The 18558-nt window shown below is 51.2% G+C and overlaps 1 protein-coding gene across 6 annotated transcripts in view; it reads right to left on the bottom strand.

Moving 5' to 3' along the window:
* The window catches only part of ZBTB7C (zinc finger and BTB domain containing 7C), a 314920-nt gene that overhangs the window by 32132 nt on the left and 264230 nt on the right, over positions 1-18558 (bottom strand). The window contains exon 1 of one of the 6 annotated variants that reach the window (XM_032470492.1): positions 3150-3218. The exons of the other annotated variants lie outside the window; for them this stretch is intronic. The gene's annotated coding sequence lies outside the window, so the exon portion shown is untranslated. Of the gene's footprint in view, positions 1-3149; positions 3219-18558 lie in introns of those variants that run through there. 6 annotated transcript variants of the gene reach the window in all.

An 18558-nucleotide genomic window follows, 5' to 3' on the forward strand; every position in this document is an offset into this window, starting at 1 on the left:
CATGCAGGGAAGTGATGATGTGAGACTTCCAAAGCTAGGTTACAAGACACATTGCCACTTCTGCCTTGCTTTTTCTGGGAATTCTTGCTGTGAGGGAAACCTGTCGTCCTGTTGGGAGATACAGAAGCAGCCTATGGAGAGGTCCAAATAGAGAGGAACTGAGGCCTCACCAACAACCAGCACCAAATTGCTGACTACTAAGCGAGCCATCTTGGAAGCAGTTCCTTCAGTCCTGATCAAGCCCAGTCAACATCTTGACTGCAACCTCATGGGAAACCCTGAGCCAGAATTCCCCAGCTAAGCTTCTCCTGAATCTCTGACTATAAAAATCACAAGGATAATAAATGTTTAGTGTTATTTTAAGCTGCTAATGTTTGGGGGCATTTTTGTTATACAGTAATAGCTGACTCATGCACATTCTTCTCAACCCCTTCAGGGGTTAGGATCTTATCCCTTGGTCTTTACCCATTTACTGTCTTTCCTAGCTTTTCACATCTGTAAGCCTGTTTCCCCAACAAAACAAACATGTGTGGCTTATAATTCCTCTATATCTCCCATCCTACCCAGTGGAGGGGGGGCTGGGAACAGAGGGTGAAATCCACAATCATTTTCTGGCTTACTTTTGTGAAGAGAAGGTGAGTGAGTAACTGAAAGGCTACAGCGCACACATGCACGCTGTTTCCTGCTCGACTGGTACCCTTACATGTATGCAAACAATGTGCACAGGATGCCCGCAAACCCACCACCTAAGACCTACAGCTCGCCCTCACACCAGAGCATCTGTGTGTGAGCATTCTCGAGTGTTCCACGGTGAGTCACAGTCATGATTCACCCCCAGGGGTCTCCCAGAGGGACGGAGGGGGAAGAGGGCCATTGCTTCTTACTAATGACACTGAATGCTGGCTCCACACCCTTTCCAAAAATACTTCTTTCAAAGCTGGAGTGACAGCCCCCTCTTTCTGAGGCTCAATTCTAAATAGATGGTATGCTTAAGCCCAAAGAACAATTTAGGAGTTTAAGAATCATAAAGAGCAACATTGCCAGGGGAGCTGCTGCTGCTGCTTTTAAAACAGTGCCCAACCCCAGCCTCTGCCCCCCCATCACCCCCCACCAGCCTCTCCCCGGAGACACATCTCCAAACCCGCCCAGGCTATTTTCCCTGAAGGCAGCCAGGCGGGAGGACCCGACCCTTCCTCTGCTGCCTCCCTCTTCCCATCTCTTTCCCAGGCCAGCAGGCTGATTTTTCAAGACTAGTCCAAAAAAGTTGAAGGGAGGAGGGGAGCCCTTTTGTAAAACGGTGTGTAAACAGCGGCAGCCCCAGTAGGTTTTCGGCCGGGTGGGTGGAGGTGACCGAAGATACAATTATAATGGAGCCCATCCTCTCCCACAAGACCCGTTTTAACTAGTGTGTAATAAAGCCCCAGCCCATCCACCCGCTGATTTGGGTCAGATGAGATGAATTTTTAGCTTTTCTGGAGAGTTTGTGCCAGCGGGGGTGGGGGTGGGGGTGGCAGGAACAAACAAATAGGCTACAGTTCCCTGGAAGAAGGAAGAGTCGGGAGCCTACTGAGCCGGGACCAGGGAGTCCACCCTCCGCCCTCTGCCACTGTTAGCGGTCCAGGTCCAAACCTTGGCTGAGATCACGGTCTCCCTCTCTCTCGCCCCCCTGCTCCCAGCATTATCCTGCTGTCCCTGCACCATCTTTTTGCCTGTACCCTCCTCTCCATTCCTGCTGCCGCTTGTTCAGAAGTGAATCTCACCACTGGCTCCCAGAGCGTACACATCTGGGGCTCTGCCACATGGCCCCTGCCTTCCCTGGTAGCCTGCTTTCAACAACCGGAGGGTGTTACTAGTGTACCCAGCTCCCACCACCTCCGTCTTGCTTTTCTGGCCCCTCTGCTGAAGCTTGGCTGCCGACCAACTTCCTCACCTTTAGTGGGCTCACTCTTGCTCATCCTTTAAGACTTGACCCAGGCATCACCTCCTCCAGGAAGCTTTCCTGAATTAAGTGCTTGGCCCTCCATGTTCTCTCCCTTCCCTCTCTCCTAGCCCTTACCACATAGAGATGTGACTGGAAAATGGGTATATGTGATCCACCTGAGGGAGAGGAAAGAGAAGTAACTCTGGGAGGTGAGGGAGGGGGTCAGGATAGGGTAGACAGACCACAGTGGGTGCTGCAGGATGAACCCTGGGGAGTCAGGGATCCCCATAACCCACGGGGTGGGAGGGGCTGCCAGCACTGGAGGAAATGTGCCCCGGTCCAATCCCAGGTGCTTGAAAGATGGTGACCACACAGCCATGGAGCTCTGGGGCTGGGGTGGGATTGGATAGAGGTAGAGACAGGAGTGTGACCCTGCTCTGACCTCTACAGGCTGAGGGATTTTCCACGCAGGAAGGCAGGACCCCTTGGAAAAGGCCACAGGTTGAGTAACAAAGCTTCAGTTAGTAACATTGTAAAAGGAACAACGTGTGCCTGATGCAAAGCCATCAGAAAGAAGGGTAGTGAGGACGGCTTCCTCAAACAGATAGTAGTAGGATTAGACAGAAGTTGGATTATTTCTACCCTCCAGGAAAGTGTCATTTCTTTCTTTTTTCCTTTGCCCCAACATTCACCATGGTCAGCAACTGAGGGCTGCCATCTGTGCCTTCCCATCTTGGAGCTCCCGGCCTCCTCCTTTCCTTTGTCAGGGATCTCTCGCCTTCTCCAATAGTCTGAGCCTCCAACAGCCTCTCTCCAATAGTCCTAAACACTCATGAAGCCACTCAGGCTGGTGGAGAGGAGGGTGGGGGCTAGGGAGGGGGTCTTCAGACCCATAAGCACCCGCAACTCCATTAGTATGCTGAGCGAACAATTTCACACACATACACGAATGGCTAGTTTTCAAATGTGAGCAGATGGGATTGTGACAGATTCAACACAAAGGCATGTAAAAAAACATTCTTGAATCACATGAGCCAGGTACAGCCCAGCAGAGGTCCATGAAATTTTTGGAGCTTCAAAAAGGATCCTCATCTTCAAAGGGATGAGGCCCAAGGCTGGAATGTAAGTTTCTTGACAGTAAGAATGGTTTGCTCCTCCGAACCCAGCACAGAATGGAGCTCGGAGCTGCAAACCAGCAGGCATCTGGCGTGTTTGTTGAGTGACTCACCGAGCACGTGTGGGCCTGGTCACCTTGAAGTGATCAATATCACCTTGACTTCCTTGATGAAGAAATGACCTGGGAGCATAAGTAACACAGAACAACAAAGCCCTCAGTAAGCAGCAAATGCTGGGCGGGCTTTGCCCTGTTAGCAACGCCAGCCCGGCCACACACTGTGCACTTGTGCTTCTGTGCAGCCAAGGAAGGCAGAATGCTGAACTAGAAAATGGACATGAGTTAAATCTCCCAAGGAAAAAATGGGAGAGTCTTATTTTCTCTGATTAAACAATTTATGAATCAGGATAAAAAGAATTTCTTCTAAAAACCGTTATCCCAATAATGCTTCATAATTGCTATAACCTCAAAATAAGAACGGCCCCTGAGAGACACCCCGGTTTTGTTCCTGAGCATTCAGTCTGAGAGGTGAGGTGAGCATTTGGTCGGTGCCTTTGAAGAGGTTCGCTCCCTGGGAGAAGAGAGTGGAGGAGTTCCCTTACTTCCTCTCCCAGGAGGACCTGGGGGAGCTGGAAGCCTGGGTCACACTGGATTCCACTCTGGTCCAGGATGTCACTTCTGTGCTAAACATCATATCCCATTGCACTCAGACCCACTGAGTGCTGAGCGTGTCAGACACACCAGAACAGTTTTAATATCACCCAGCACTTCCTGAACACCTACTATGTGCCAGGTAATGAGTGGGCTCTTGGACGTGTATTACCTCATTTAATTTTTACAATAACCCGGTGAGCAGGTTATTTCTACCTTAATTTTCCTATGAGGAGACTGAGCCAGGTGTGCTAAAGTCACATGTTCTTGCACATGCAGTGAGTCAGTGGTCTGCTCCATTCTAGGGGCTCCACTTGAGAGCATCCAATGGCCGACAACTGGGATAACGTGGGAGGAGCTGGGAATTCAGTCTGCAAATATCTGAAGAAGCCTCCTAGGATGTCAGGGCTGGATGGGACCTCTGATAGTTGAGGATGCTGAGGTCCAGTGAGCGGGAAATGTGGCTTGCGCTAGGAGCCACGCCAGGGTGCTGGCGGAATCCCAGGCTCTCTTGTTTTGCTCCCCCTGCTCAGTTCTCTCTATGGGCGTGAGAAGTCTGTGGCTGCCTACCAGCACCCCAGAAAGGATCATCATACACCATTCTCACCCCAAAGGTTACCCTCCCTGCTTTCCACCACCCAAAGCCCTAGGTGAGACCAATTCAACCCGGTTTTCCCAGGACTTTCCTGGTGTAAGCATTGAAAGCCCCACATTTCAGGAATCCCCTGAGTCTGGGCAAAGGGGGATGGTTGGTCACCTAGACGATCTCCGCCTTCCCATGTAAACCTCCCACTTCCACTGCCTTTCATGACCACGTGACCCTGCTTCACTAGACACACAGTGCAGGGCTTATGGTCCCAGCCCACACCCTTGAGGTACTGCCCTGCCCCCGTCAAAGTGAAGAAAGGTTCCTGTTGTCCCTGCAGATTGCTCAACCCTGGCATCTTTCTTCTTTACGTGTGAGGGGGCAGCCCTCAGCCTCTGGGCTCCCGCAGGGCAGGGAGGGGCAGATGTGGAGGAGACTGGAAGAAAGGAGGGAGGGCAAGTTATTGAAATTGAGACAAGGAGAAAAGGGAGCCAAAGGAGGCAGGGATGAGGGAGGTGTGGGAAAAGGAGAGAAAGAGGGGGAGTTGGCCACATGGGTCATACAAGCAAGGGAACAGCCAGCTGCCGTGGCTAGCTGTGGTCCAGGTTTCAACAAATGCATTGGGCAGAGATGAATTTACACGGGGCTGTGAGGACTATCTGGTTTAGCGCCCTCATTTTGCAGATTTTGAGAAATCTGTGGCCTTTAGGACTGGAAGGTAAGAGCCTCCAGAGTAGAATCATGTCAAACTATTTTTTGCACCTAATCCAGAACTTTCGTGGTATCTTGTGAATGGCAGGTTCTTAAATGTTCGTTAATAAGGAGTGTGACAGTAGTGACATTGATCTCTAGCCGTCCAGTTCTCTTCGGCAGGTCTTTCCAAGTTACTGTCAACACAAGGTTGGATAACTATCTTGGACATTTGAGTAATATGGCCACGAAGGATGAGGAAGTGGCCTTAATCTGCTGGAAACAGAAGCAGGGCGGGCCCCACACGTGGGCGGCTGCAGGATGGGGTAACTGGAGGGCACCTCACTAAGGTCTGCCCACCCCACCCTGGTGCCCCTCCAACCTGCCTGAAATGATGCTTCCCAGATTGCCAGTCCCACCACTGGGAATTCCCACCAGGAGAGATTTTAATAAAGAACTCTGTTGGTGAGAACCACCAAAGCCATGTTTATCCTGCATCCAAATTTTACAGGATTTCTGGATTAGTCCCAGAAGGGTATGAATGAACTCCTTGGGGCAACTACCCCTTGGAAGGTGCCCCCTTGGATCTATGCACCTACCCCTTGGGTCTCAGGTCTACTGTCCACACCGCTGGTCATGTGAGGTGTGCGAAGGGGAAGGATGGTGATAGAAACAGGGAGAGGAAAGGGGGCTGAAGGCAGGGAGCCTTCCCGCAGGAGAGAGTGAATATGAGTAGGAGCTCTAGACGGAAGGGGCAGGGGACAGCTTAGTTTATAGAGCAGAGAAGCCCACACTGGGCTTCTCATAACACTGGTTCCTTGAGGGTGTTATTAAAGCATCTTCCCTCCCCCATCCAAGGAAAAGACTCCTTGGTCAAAAGTGTCAACGGCCAGGATCGGACATGTCCTTTTGGTTTGGGAGAGGCCCCCGTTGTGAAAGCCTTGGTGGGAACCCGACCTCCCGCTGGGGAATGAGGGGCTCCCTCCACTCCCTTCCCCTGGGAACGGGTCCCTGGGCACTTAACCCAGGCCCGGCCTGGACACTGCGGCCAGGACTTTGAATCTCAAGGGAGTGACAGCTAGCAGCAGTGATGGTTCGTGTCTCTAATTTGCAAGTGTGAATTTCAAAATATTGACACAAATATGTTTGGGAACCTGAACACCAGCATCCTGTTCGGGATTCACAATAGATATTACACGTACATGCGCGCGCACACACACACACGCACATGCACACACACACCAAGAAAGCCCATATGAATGAAACCTGTTTAACTCTGCATTTCCCAAACCTGTTCAACCTTGCTGCTCTGCCGAACACCTTTAATATCCTGCAGAACTGGTGTGACAAGGACCCTGGAAGGAACACTGGCGTGGAGCTGTGCTTTCCAAATTTTTTCAGTCGTGGGATCCACAGAGGAACACTATTTCCACGGCGCACAGGGGTATGACAGCCCTTGGGAGGTCACTGGCTGCTCCGCTGATGGGAGGGATGAGGGCAAAGCTACTGACTGGAAAGCTCTGGAACAGAGGGCAGGCCCCTCTGGGATAGGAGCCTGGAGGCTTGACCCCCTGCTTTGGCTCTGGCTCGAACCAGCCTCCCCAGGGTCACACAGGGCCCCCCTGCGGCCTCCCCTAAGCACACCACACAGCTTCCTGTCCAGAACTCTTGGAGAAGGGGTCTTATTCGAAGCGGCCGCAAAATTACAGATACCAACGGAGCCCGGGCAAAAATAAATGCGGGGAGTCAACAACCACTGGGAGGCCTCCCAGCTCTGCCTGCTCCTTAGAGGTGGCTCAGCATGCAGCTGCCCTCTCCCCTACTCCCAAGATCTTGAAGAGTGAGTCTGCGGGTGGGGGGCTGGGGAGAGAGGCAGGGCTCGTCCACACGATCACAGAAAGCTCCTTCTCTTCAAGCCCTCACTACATTGTCGCTGGGAGGAGAGGAAGGAGCAGCCACTGGACATGAAAAGTCTTGGGCTGAAGACCCTGCTCTACTCTGCCAAAACGCATGGCCCGGAAAGGGGGGTCGGCCCCCGGCACTCATGGCTTCCCTTGTACATGAGGAAATCAGACTTTATCTTTATGGTCTCTTCATGGTTTTACAACTTATCTGTCTACGACAGATGAAACAGCAATGGAAGAACCGGGTAGGGGCCCTCGATGAGTTCTCTTTCTCTGGGTCTTAGTTCCCTTATTTGCAAAATGAATTAGACGTGTGATGGTTAAGCTGAGGTGTGTCAGCCAGTCTAGGCCACGGCTTCCAGATATTTGTTCAAACACCAGCCTCGATGGAGCTGTAAAAGTATTTTTTAGAGAATATTAACATTTACATCAGTAGATTCTGAGTAAAGCAGATGACCCTCTATAATATATGTGGGCCTCATCAGATCAGTTCAAGACCCTAAGAGAAAAGAGACTGGGGTCCCCAAAGGAGAGAATTCTGCCTTCAGGCCTCCTTTAGACTCGAACTGCAAAGTCAACTCTACCCTCGGTCTCCAGCCCACTGGCCTATCCTGCAGGCCTATCCTATTTGAACTTGTCAGCTCTCACGATTACATGAGCCAATTCCTTAAAATAAATCCACCTGGCTCCCTGTATGTACACACACACACACACACACACACACACACACACATGCACGCACGCACACACACACCCTGCTGGTTCTGCTTCTCTGGAGACTCCTGACTAATGCAAGATAGTTGGATGACTTAGTGGTGGTCTTTAAACTTGCGGCCTGTGGGTTTTAACCGGGGCTGCACATTACACCACTGCAGGAGCTCTTAAAATCACTGGTGTCCAAATCCCAGACCAGCTGAATCAAACTCTCCAGGGATGGGGCCCGGGCATCAGTGTTTTATCCTCCCCAGCGCCTCCCCATGGGCAGCCAAGGCTGAGAACCATGGTAGAGTCACTTTGGAGCTTATTAAAAATGCAGATTCTCTGGGCTCCACCCAGCTCCTACAACTCAGAACTTCTGGGGTGGCTTGTGGCATCTTCGGATCTAACAAGCTCCCCAGCACACGGGTCAGCTGCTCTCTAAAATTTGAGACCTCTGAGCCTGGATCGCCTCTCAGGACCCTCTTCGACCCTCTTCACTTTAACAGCTGACCATTCTGTGGTCCAGTTTGGGGGCGGAAGCACACAGTTCCCATCTGGTGGAGGCTGAGGCCATCACAGTGGGAGAGGCCAGCAGAGTACCATGGTTGAGCAGGGGACAAACTGCATCCCGCCCTCCTCCCCCAAGAACACGCTGTACCTGCCGGGGAAGTCGCCTACGCTCCTGGAGGGTACACACAGTGTCCCGCCCACCTCTGAATCCCCAGCCCTGGTGCCGGGCATGCTGCAGACAGCTGCTCACACATTGCTGTTGCTTCATTGATTGAACAAATGAACACATTGTCTCGTCACCACGGGGCTCACCTGTCCAGGTGTTTCTGTGGGTGGCTTGCCGCTCCCCGTTCCCAATTCTCCCGGCTACAACCTGAAAAGGCCCTGCCCTTCCCTGTCCTCTCAGCTCTGAGCCATTTCCAGGGCCCAGCTTACACCCCCTCCCTCTTAGAGATCTTCCCTGACTCCTCTCTCCCCCACCGCATCTGACAGGGAGCTGCCAGAGCCCTCTGGGTATCTCATCCTCTGTGTTGTCCCCAGACTGTGAGGACAGGCCACCTTCCAGGGTCTACCCAGGGTAGGCAGCTGTGACAACTCCCGGCTTTGTGGCCAATGGAGGCCCAAGAAAGCAGATGTCCAGGTGCTCCAACCTCTCCAGCACCACTGCCCCCTTTTCCTGGGAGCCTTTATTATCAGGAACAAGGCTTTGAGCTATACGTGCGTTATCTTGGACACTGTTCCTTCCAATTCAGGCTTTTGCTCTTAATCAAAAGGCCTCTCAAGTGCCCTGGGAATGGAGCAGAAAAGGGGTGTTTACTGGCCCTGAGAGAGGCAAGAATGAGGGTCAGGATTGGAGTCAGGGTGGGAGATTAGAAAGAAGATGTGATAAAAGGCTTAGGGAGTGAGAGACTAGGAAATCACTCCAGGGGAATCAGGTCTGGCCCCTGGCAAAGGAGGACAGGGAAGTGATGTGTCAGGTTTCCTGCTGGCCCTTCATACAGCTTCTCTGGCTGAGGCTCCTGGAATCATGCCCATTTCACAGGTGAGGCAACTGAGGCTCACAGAGATGAGTTCACTTATTTAAGGCACAGGGCAGAGCCAGGACCCAAACCCAGGTCTGTGTGACTTCAAGTGAATGTCAAGGAGGCAGACAGGGACTCATTCCTTCACCAACACATACATGTTTAGCATTTATGATGGACCAGGCTTTGGGAGGCACAGAACAGCAAAAACAAGTTCACAATGAGTTTCTGGTCTAGTGAGTGAGAGATGGAATACTTTAGGACCTGGCATCCTGGAAAGTAACAAGGCTGGTTCTAGAATGATCTCCACCAGGACCCGGTAGGCAAACCCCTGGCTGCAGACTGGTACCTGGCCTCCAGCTGTGAAAACCATGAAGACACTGTCATTGCGTGGCAGCATTTGAGAAAAGGATTGGTGCTACCTTGCTGGTTGAGGTCTGAGGCAGCAGGAAGAAGAAGAGGAGGAAGGATGCCAACGAAGAGCCTAGAAAAGCTAGAAAGAACTCGCCCCATCCCAGAGTGGGACCTCCTCTCCTCCTCCCACTCAGTGTTCTCCTGGAGAAAGGAAATCTTTCCCCGGAAACAGCACCGAGAGGTCAGAGGTTCCCCTCTGAGTCCTACTTTGCATCCCTAGACCCCCTTTCCCCCCTAAAAGTCTGCACCAGTCTAGAAGCCCAGAGCAGCTACAGTGGAGGTCCAGCACCTGTGCATGTTGGAGAGAAGAGATGCCAATACGCCGTCACAGCCGCTTCTGGACAAGAAGAGAGGGCTAGGGACCAGAGGGGCCCCGACCATCATCTTTCCTGCTGTTTCTGTGCTGATCCTTTCCTTAGCTTCCTTCTGAGCCAGGGTTCTCTCCCTTTCCAGCTTATCTCAGGGCTCAGCCTAGTGCACCAAAAATTCCCATCAGATTATACACTGAGATTTCTGGTTCAGGAAATGTGCACACACTACTTTGTGTTGTAACTACTTCTCCCCAGCAGAGTCTAAATCCTTAAGGGCAGGGACCATGTCATATTCCTTTAACGCCTGCAGCACTGTACCTGGTATGTTAGTAAGGTCTTAATACATGCACGGTAAATGAATGGAAATTTCACAGGACTCATGGATTTTAAGATATTTCAAATGCAACAAAACACACTTTACACAAAAGCACTACATGTACTGTTTAGCAAATCCAGAAAGCACTGCAGCTTGCCCCGGGGTTCTAATTATGAACATAAATGATGACTTTAGATTCTCTGAAAAATTTCTGATTACTTGTAGTTTTGAGTAAAGATGCCTGGATGACTCCATAACAACAAAAAACCCCACAAACAACCCAACTCAAAAATGGGCAAAAGACTAGACATTTCTCTAAAGATATTCAAACCACCAATAAGCACATGAAAAGATGACCGATCAATATTAGTAATTATTAGGGAAATGCAAATCAAAACCACAATGAGATATTACCTCACACTCATTAGGCTGGCTACTATCAAAAAAAGAAAAAGAAAAGAAAAGAAAAAAAAAAGAACAAGTGCTGGTAAGAGTGTGGAGAAATTGGAACGCTCATGCATTGCTGATTGAAATGTAAAACGCTGCAGCTGCTATGGAGAACGGTATGGTGGTTTCTCAAAAAATTAAACACAGAATTGTCATATGATCAGCAATCTCACTTCTAGATAAGTACCCAAAGGAATTGAAAACAAGGATTCGAACAGGTATTTTTGCTCCCTTGTTCACAGTAGCATTATTCACAGTGGTCAAGAGGTGGAAACAACCCAAAATCCATCAATAGGTGACTGCATAAATAAAATGTAGTATATCCATACAATGGAATATTATTCAGCTGCTCTGATACATGCTACATCATGAATGAACCTTGAAAACATCATGCTAAGTGAAATAAGTCAGTTACTTATATGAGGTACTTGAAATAGACAAGTTCATAGAGACAGGAAGCGCAATGGTGGTCATGAGGGGCTGAGGGGAGGAGTAATGAGGAGCTATTGTTTAAGGTCACAGAGTTTCAGTTTGGGATGATGAAAAAGTTCTGGAGATGAAGAGTGGTAACAACTGAATGTATTTGATGCCACTGAATAATACACTTAAATGGTGAATTTTATGTTACGTACATTCTACAATGAATGAATGAATGAGTGAATGAAGCCTGGATGGCCCTTGGAGGCAGCCTAGGGTATGAGGAAGGCTTCTGATCTTTGGAATCAGACAGTCATGATTTCTAGTCCCAGCTCTGTGAGATGGGGTGATATTTTGATTCTCTGAATTTCAAGTCCCTCATCTGTAAAATGGGTAAGAACACCCCAAACCAAGGAAAAGGTACTCATGTTACAAAACAGATCCCAGGATTGAGATGACATATGAAGCCTGCTGCACCAGGTGGGGAGACATGAACCCTCCCCTGACATCCCCCTCCTCCCTTCTCCCCAGCCCGTCCCTGGACAATCACTCCAGTTGGCCAGGTTGGCCGCTGGTGCCCAACTCCAGCTGGCCTTGCCCAGCGATGTGCATCCTTCCCACGTCCTGAAGGGCAGCCGCCAGCTTCCCACACTCAGTAGACACAGGCAGGGGGCGAGCTGGCCAAGCCTGATTAGTGCCTCCCCAGGGTGCCTGCAACCAGCCAGCAAGCAAAGACTGAAATGGGAAAGGTAGAATTTCACTGTCCGTGGGAAGCTTGTGGTGGAGGTATTTTTAGGGTGGGAGAAGGAGGGAGGTATTTTTGGGATGGGGTACTCTTCCCACTCCTCAAATCCCACTTCACCGGTAACCACCTCCCCTGTGGGGAAGGGAGGAGGGGGCACCTCAGGGCTTCGTTCGCGGGGTGAGGCAGCACACCCCCTGCAGATGAGGAAGTCACTCTATGCTCCGTCCTGGGGCTGGGGCCCCAGGTAGCTGACCCCAGCCAGCGCCCAGCCGGCCTCCTCCCTTTTGGGAACGGAGCCTGGGGTTCCCTTCCCCCTGCCAGGCCACATCCCCACTTTCCCTTCAGGATGACCTGAAAGGGAAGTTTATAAGAGGAAAAGGAATGAAAAGGATCCCATTTAACAGCACATACTGGGCGGGGGAGCTTCCTGACAGGAAACACTGTGGAAACCGGGCCTGGTCTGGCCATGGAAAACTGGTTTGGCTCAGAACCGGCCAGAGTGGACAGGAGACCTCGGGCAGCCGTACATCACAATTAAACTGGACTTGTCCGAGTTCACGTTCCTTCTTGTCCCCTCTCAGCAAGCAGACACTATAATAATCTGCACACCACAGGGGAGAAAGGTACCATTTTTTTTTTAAATCCAGAGTGTAAAACTCACTCTAATTTAGGTTGCAGGGACATAAAGGGCTACTGGTTCAGATCAGCAAACCAGCAGCAGATGCAGGCAGCTGAGCAGAGCCAGGCTGAGCAGAGCCACTGCCACCAGACCACCAGCCTGAGTCACCCGGGTGGGGAGGGCGGGCTGCAATGGGCAAGGGGTGTTTATCTTTATTCTTGGGCTGGGGTGTGGGGTGCAGGAAACAATGAGAACAGAAGAGTCCTTGGGGCTGGGACGGGCGCAGGGTTGCAGGCAGGAACAGACAGGCTGCTTTTCTGGGCCAGAGAATTCAAACCGGCCCTGAATCTGAACAGGGAAAAGGCCTCTCCTCCCACCTCGGCCCCTTGCTTCTTGCTCTCCTCCCCTCCCCACCCAACAAGACCTTGCAATTCCCTTTTTGCAGGGCTAAGTCTGGCTGTGGCTGGCCAGCTGGTCCCCACCCCTGCTTTCCCACATGATTTCTTTAAGAGCCAGGCCATCCTGCTGCTGACTGTGGGGTTCAGCCCCTGCCCAGGCTCCTGCTGTGCTGGGCACCCTGCTTCTGGGTCATGTACCCTCCCCTCTCCTCAGTTTTCCCTTTTCTCTCTTCACTCGAATTCATTTCCTGTAGCTCCCAATGGAAATATGAGCTCCTGGCATGAAGGTCCTGCTCTTAGGGACCCCAGCTCTGTGTGGGTGGCCTGGTGACACTGTCCCCTGAAATGTGAGTTCTCAGGAGCAGGGACACCCCCATTTTGGTGGCCCTCTAGCCCTCCTACAGTGGGCCTGGCTCAGCAAGGGTCTGCCATTGGTAAATAGATGAGTACCGCTGGGCATCATGGGAGCCCCCAGGAGAGCACAGGACCTTAGAACATTCCAGCACCCTGTGTGGATATCCATCCACTGAGGTAGCATCCTTGTATAACGAGGAAGCTTTTCATGTTATCCTCAGCCCATTAAAGATAAAAACTGGTCTGAGACAGAGTGACCTGGTGGTCCCAGCCCCCCAGACCTCCCAAAGGTAGAATGGAGAGAAGACGGACAGCCTGCCCTCAGAGATGCTCTCTGTGGCCCAGCAGAGAAGATGGAATGAAAGCATTTCTTAGCAGGAGGGGCTCGAGCTGGGCAGCCTGGGACGCGGTGCCGGGAAACAGCACGGTCAAGGACCCTTGCTCATCAAAGCAGTTGCGACCTCCGTCTCCTGCTGTCCAAAGTCCTTCCCGTTCAGTGATGTTTTTGTGATGAGTCGCGTAGTTATGTATATACTGGCACTTTTTTTTTAAATTCTCAAATTCTCCTTGATCCTTTGGCCCCTCTAGTTAATTAAACTCACATCTTGGCCAGCATCAAAATAAATCATCTCTCTCAGTGCACAGAGAAGCGGGAGAAGAGAAGGGCGCTGCTTTACAATCTTCCCGTCATACAAGCCTCTGTGCTTTTCCTCAAGCACTGTGTCTCCCCACCACCGTGGTACAGGTGTCATCGCTGAGAAACGTATTTGAGCCTCATTAGCACACGAGCTGCCGTAGACCATACTGTTAAACAGCCAGCTCAACAGAGTTCTGGTTTCTACCTAGTCATTCTCTCCCACTCAGGTGCCCACCTGGTTCTATGGGTGACCAGGGACATAAAAAGGACCCTCTGGTTTTAGCTGCAGCTCCTTGCATTCCTGTCTGGGGTGGGGTGGTTCTGGGGAAGGGCTTCTAGCCCAGTGCCTGGAGACAAGACGACAGGGTGGAAGTGGCAGCAGCCAGCCCAGAGAGGAGGCATGTGCAACAGCCTCCAAGGACGTGTTTGGTGCCTGGGGTTCCAGGGAGCCCAATAGTGGCCTTTCTGCCCCTACTGTGGGCTTGGCTGAGATCCCAGTGATGATCATGTCATTCTGAGTTGATTTATTCTACTTCCCGTCTCCCCAGTCCCAGGATGGGATCTGAAGCCTTGACCTGTAGCTTCTGGGAGAGCAGGAACCCCAGGCCTGCTTTCAGTTCTTCTGGGGGAGGGGCGCATAAATCCCTTGGGCTTTTTTCCCAGTGTCGGTTTTCTCCTCCCTGCATCTGAACAGGTGAGTGTTCAGGTTAAACAGAGGTGCCTAGAGCGGCCCCACCTGCCCAGCTGGCTAATCCCCCAGCACCTGCAGAAATCGGAAACACAGGACCCCAGCCATCCTCTACAGAGTGAACACATAATCCATTGATGTGTATTTAAGACAGTGCCTGGCACTAGAACGCGGTGCTAACGGAATGTCTGCTCCCTCGCCCCTCCCTCCCGCCTCCTTCCTCCCCAGGGCAGGTTCAGGCAAATTCTGCAGCGGCTCACTGTCACTGAGCCCCTTCTCTGTGACAGGCAGGTCCTGGGCCGGGTGCTGCAGGAATGGAAGGCAGCATGGGTCAGAACCCCACTGAATGAGCTGCTTCTGTGTCACGGGTACTTTGTGAGGTACTTCACTCCCATAACCTGATTTAATTTCTACAATTCTGTGATGTAACTATTAGTGTCCTAATTTTCTTATAAGAAGACTGAGGCTCCAAGCGTGAATGAAGGAATTGACAATCTAGCAGCTGCAATGGGTTCTTTACAAATAACCATAAAGCTCCATGTGGTGAGGGCCTGGGAAAGAAAAGCAGAGAGTGCTCGGGGGTCCAGAGGAGGAAAGGTGGGGGGGTGGGGATTTCCTCTGGGGGACGGGCCACCAGCAGTTTTCCTCTGTCCAGGACACTAACCCCAAGTGCTCCCTGCTTTCCGAGCACCTCCTGGCCTCTGAGAGCATGGTCGATGCTCAGGAAATACTGGTTGCCCGAGAGGCTGATTTCCCAAGCAGAGCGGACACAAGAAGCCTAGGGGCAGGAAGCACCGTGAGGGCTCTGGGCTTGGCAGGGGCCTAGTGCAAGTTACTGATGGACTTGCAGACTCAATGAGCCGCTGAGCTGTTGGGATGGCGACTCCTACCATGTGGTGGCTCCGCGGGGAACCCCTGGGCTTGCAGGTCAGAGCCACGAGTCCCACAATGCACTGCTCCACTGAGAACCCACAGGAGCTCAGGAGCACGTGGCCTTACACCTGCCTCCCCCTCCCCCCTCAACCCTGAACACGCTGGTTTTTCTCTTGAATCTAATTAAATCAAGGAGTAAGCTTCACCTAAGTAGTAACCTGGCTTAATACCTCTCCTCAGCATCCTCTGGGTGTCTAATAATCTCTAACCAGGACAGCGCCCGAGGTCCCTTCTAGCAAATGCAATAGGACTAGAATGGAAAGAAACGATGTATCACGTGGGGGGAAAAGGGGGAAATTTTTTCATTCTGTTTTTTTCTTATTATAAAGGCAATACAGGCTCACTCCTTAAAACTCAGAAAATACAGAAGGAAGGGAAGAAAAGAAAAGCCACTGTCCATCCATTAGGGGTCAGCCCCATTCACAACTCACGTATTTGTATTTTTATGCATACAGGTGTTTTAAAAATGGGAATATACACTATAATCTTTCTTCCTTGTGCTCTGCTTTTTTTTACTTAATATTCATATATTTCTTTCTGTAAGGTCCCTATTGCCTTTGCTAGAAAGGAGTTTGGCTGGTCTCTTGGTTACAAGCTGTCATATACACCTTAGGTGTTAAAACCGGGTGTTAAAGCCAGGTTAGTACTTAGTTGAAATCTCCCGCTTGATTTAATTTGACTCATTGAAAAGATGTTGGAAAAAAAAAAAAGAGAGTTTATGGATGCACACTGGCAGCTATCTTGCAAAATTTTGTTCCAGAACAGATGTTTGAAGAATTCGCCCTCCAGCCTCTGGGATTCTAGCACCATCTCCTCTGAGTGGGCAGGAACTCCTGGACATGTGAACACTTCTAGAAGGCAACAGTGAGTGGGTGGAGGCAAATCCTTGTCCCCCTGGGTCTCCTTGAGATCTGCGTCCTGCTCACCAGAGACTCATTGCTGAAGGCTGTGTTCGAAAACACAGAATTAAAGGAGAAACTGATAATTAACCAGTCAATTGACATGAAGTAGATGGTCTACCTGGAGGTAAATGTTTTGGACCTGAACTATTTAGTGTGGCTGAATTAACCAGGTAATCGTCAGGCCTGCCCACCCATAGCCGAGCATGGCATGAAAAAAATCAAAAGTCAAAAGTCAGAAAAATTACAAAAGTGCTTTGGAGCATCCCAGAGGCCTCTTGGGCATGTGCCCATGAGCATTTCAGTGCAGGAAGTCTGTTCCCAGTTTCGTTCGGTGAGTCGGAGAATGGGGTGGGTGATACTTGAAAACGTCTTACTGTTAATTCCGATATGGCATCGCCCTAATCCACTCCAAGCATCCTACCTCTCATTGAGAGTCCCTGCAATAAACACACAGAATTAGAGAATGAGGAAGGCTAGGTGGGGCCCAGCCACTGACCCAGCGAGCCTGAGTCTAGCATAGGGCCTGGCATGGAGTAGCTGCTTAAGACAAGTTGTTAAATGAATGAATGAACGAGCAGAGAAGTAGGGTGAGACAGTAGGGCCAGGGCATACGTGCAGGATACCAAAGAGTTTAGCAGCTTTCTGCATCAGATGCATGTGTGAACGTGGTGGGAGGTGAGCTGCTGAGGGACAAGAGCTAACTGTGGTGCAATGATCCATTTACCGAGCACTTGTAAGTGCCCAGGCACTGGGTCACACCCCGTGTCCTCCATCCTCACTGATGGAGGTGGGTCTTACCATTGCCGCCTCCCAGCAGGCAGGACCAGCACTCAGGTCCTGCCCGCTGCCCCGCTGCCTCCCTGGGTGCCGATGTAAGAGGCTGGAGAGGGCTGACCACAAGGGTCTTTCCATCCCATACCTTCCCCAGCTCCCATGTCAGATCCAGCCTGAATTTAAGCTGCATCCACTCAGAATCAGAGCATGCCAGGGCACATCTGGGAGGGCCTGGGAACCAGGCAGCTGAGCATCTGTTGTTTGAAGGAGCAAGCTGCCCACCAAATGTGACTCTTCCTAAGGCAGACAGAGCTGAAGGCCACAAGCTGGGTCCTCAGATGGTTCCCTCAGGGTTGGAGGTGACAGGAGATTCGGGTGCAGCTGGATTTTGTCGCTGTCATGGCTCTCTGGCTCATCTCCCAGGATTTCAGTGTTCCCTCATTTATCTGTTCATTCATTCATTTAACACATAAGTGTTGAGCACCCACCAGGTACCAGGTTCCGTACTAGGGCAGGAGCCCTGACGGGAGAGAGCCATATGTCAAGACGCGCCTGTTGTGTGGGTTCCATGGGGTCCAGCCCAGCACTAAGTATTTGTGGAGTGAATGAATGAAAGAAAACATTTACACACAGTTCTTCAAAGTATTACCCATTCTGAAAAGGGACGTGTCCATGATCCCATCTCAGAGGCTCAAAGCATCTTGGGAAACAATTTACAAGGGTCAGAAAAAATGTGCGTGAGTGTCCATTAGAGTCAGTGGTGCTGCCTGTAAACGACAGTGCTGTTGGGGGACCTGCGACCTTCGGTGGAGGATGGCTCTTCCTCGTCCTCCGTGGCCCCCAGTGGAAGTCCACACACTTCAGGTCTGGACATGCATGAGAAAATGAAGAGAGCCACAAACAGGACTTGGATTAACACACATGAAGGGATGGGGCAAGTGCCTGAAATGGACAATTCCCAGGTATCGTTCTGGCCCCGACTCTATCCCTGCCCGGCCTTGGCAAGTCATTTTACCTCTGTGGCCCTCAGTTTCTGCATCCGTAAAGGAAGGAGTGGTTTTTGTACCATCCCTCCAAGCTCTGAAGTGCTGTCAGCAGTGATCTCCATACTCGGGCACACATGTATGCCACACTGGACATGTGACAGCAGACTGTGGCTGACATGGCATCATGGGACGTGGACTTAACTGTCCCGACAGACAAGCTGCCGTGGGCTCTGCCAGTCCCCATCATGGCTGCACACAGCTAGATGTCTACAAGGCTGGAGCAGCCACAGAGCCCATGTTCCTCCCAGACCAGCTGCCAAGTTGTCCAGCATCCTCCGTTCCCTCCGCCTCTCCAGGGAGCCAGGGGAGCCCCTGTGCTCCTTACCACATCTTTCCCTACTCGGGATTCATTCATTCTTTCCTCCACTCATCCTCTGCTTAGCCTTTCATCAAGCATTACGGCAATCTTCCTGGGAGGCAGACCCTGGGCAGAGGTACAGCCATACCTGGAGGAGCCCCC

The sequence above is a fragment of the Camelus ferus genome, chromosome 30 (genome assembly GCF_009834535.1).
Source record: "Camelus ferus isolate YT-003-E chromosome 30, BCGSAC_Cfer_1.0, whole genome shotgun sequence".
NCBI lineage: Eukaryota > Metazoa > Chordata > Mammalia > Artiodactyla > Camelidae > Camelus > Camelus ferus.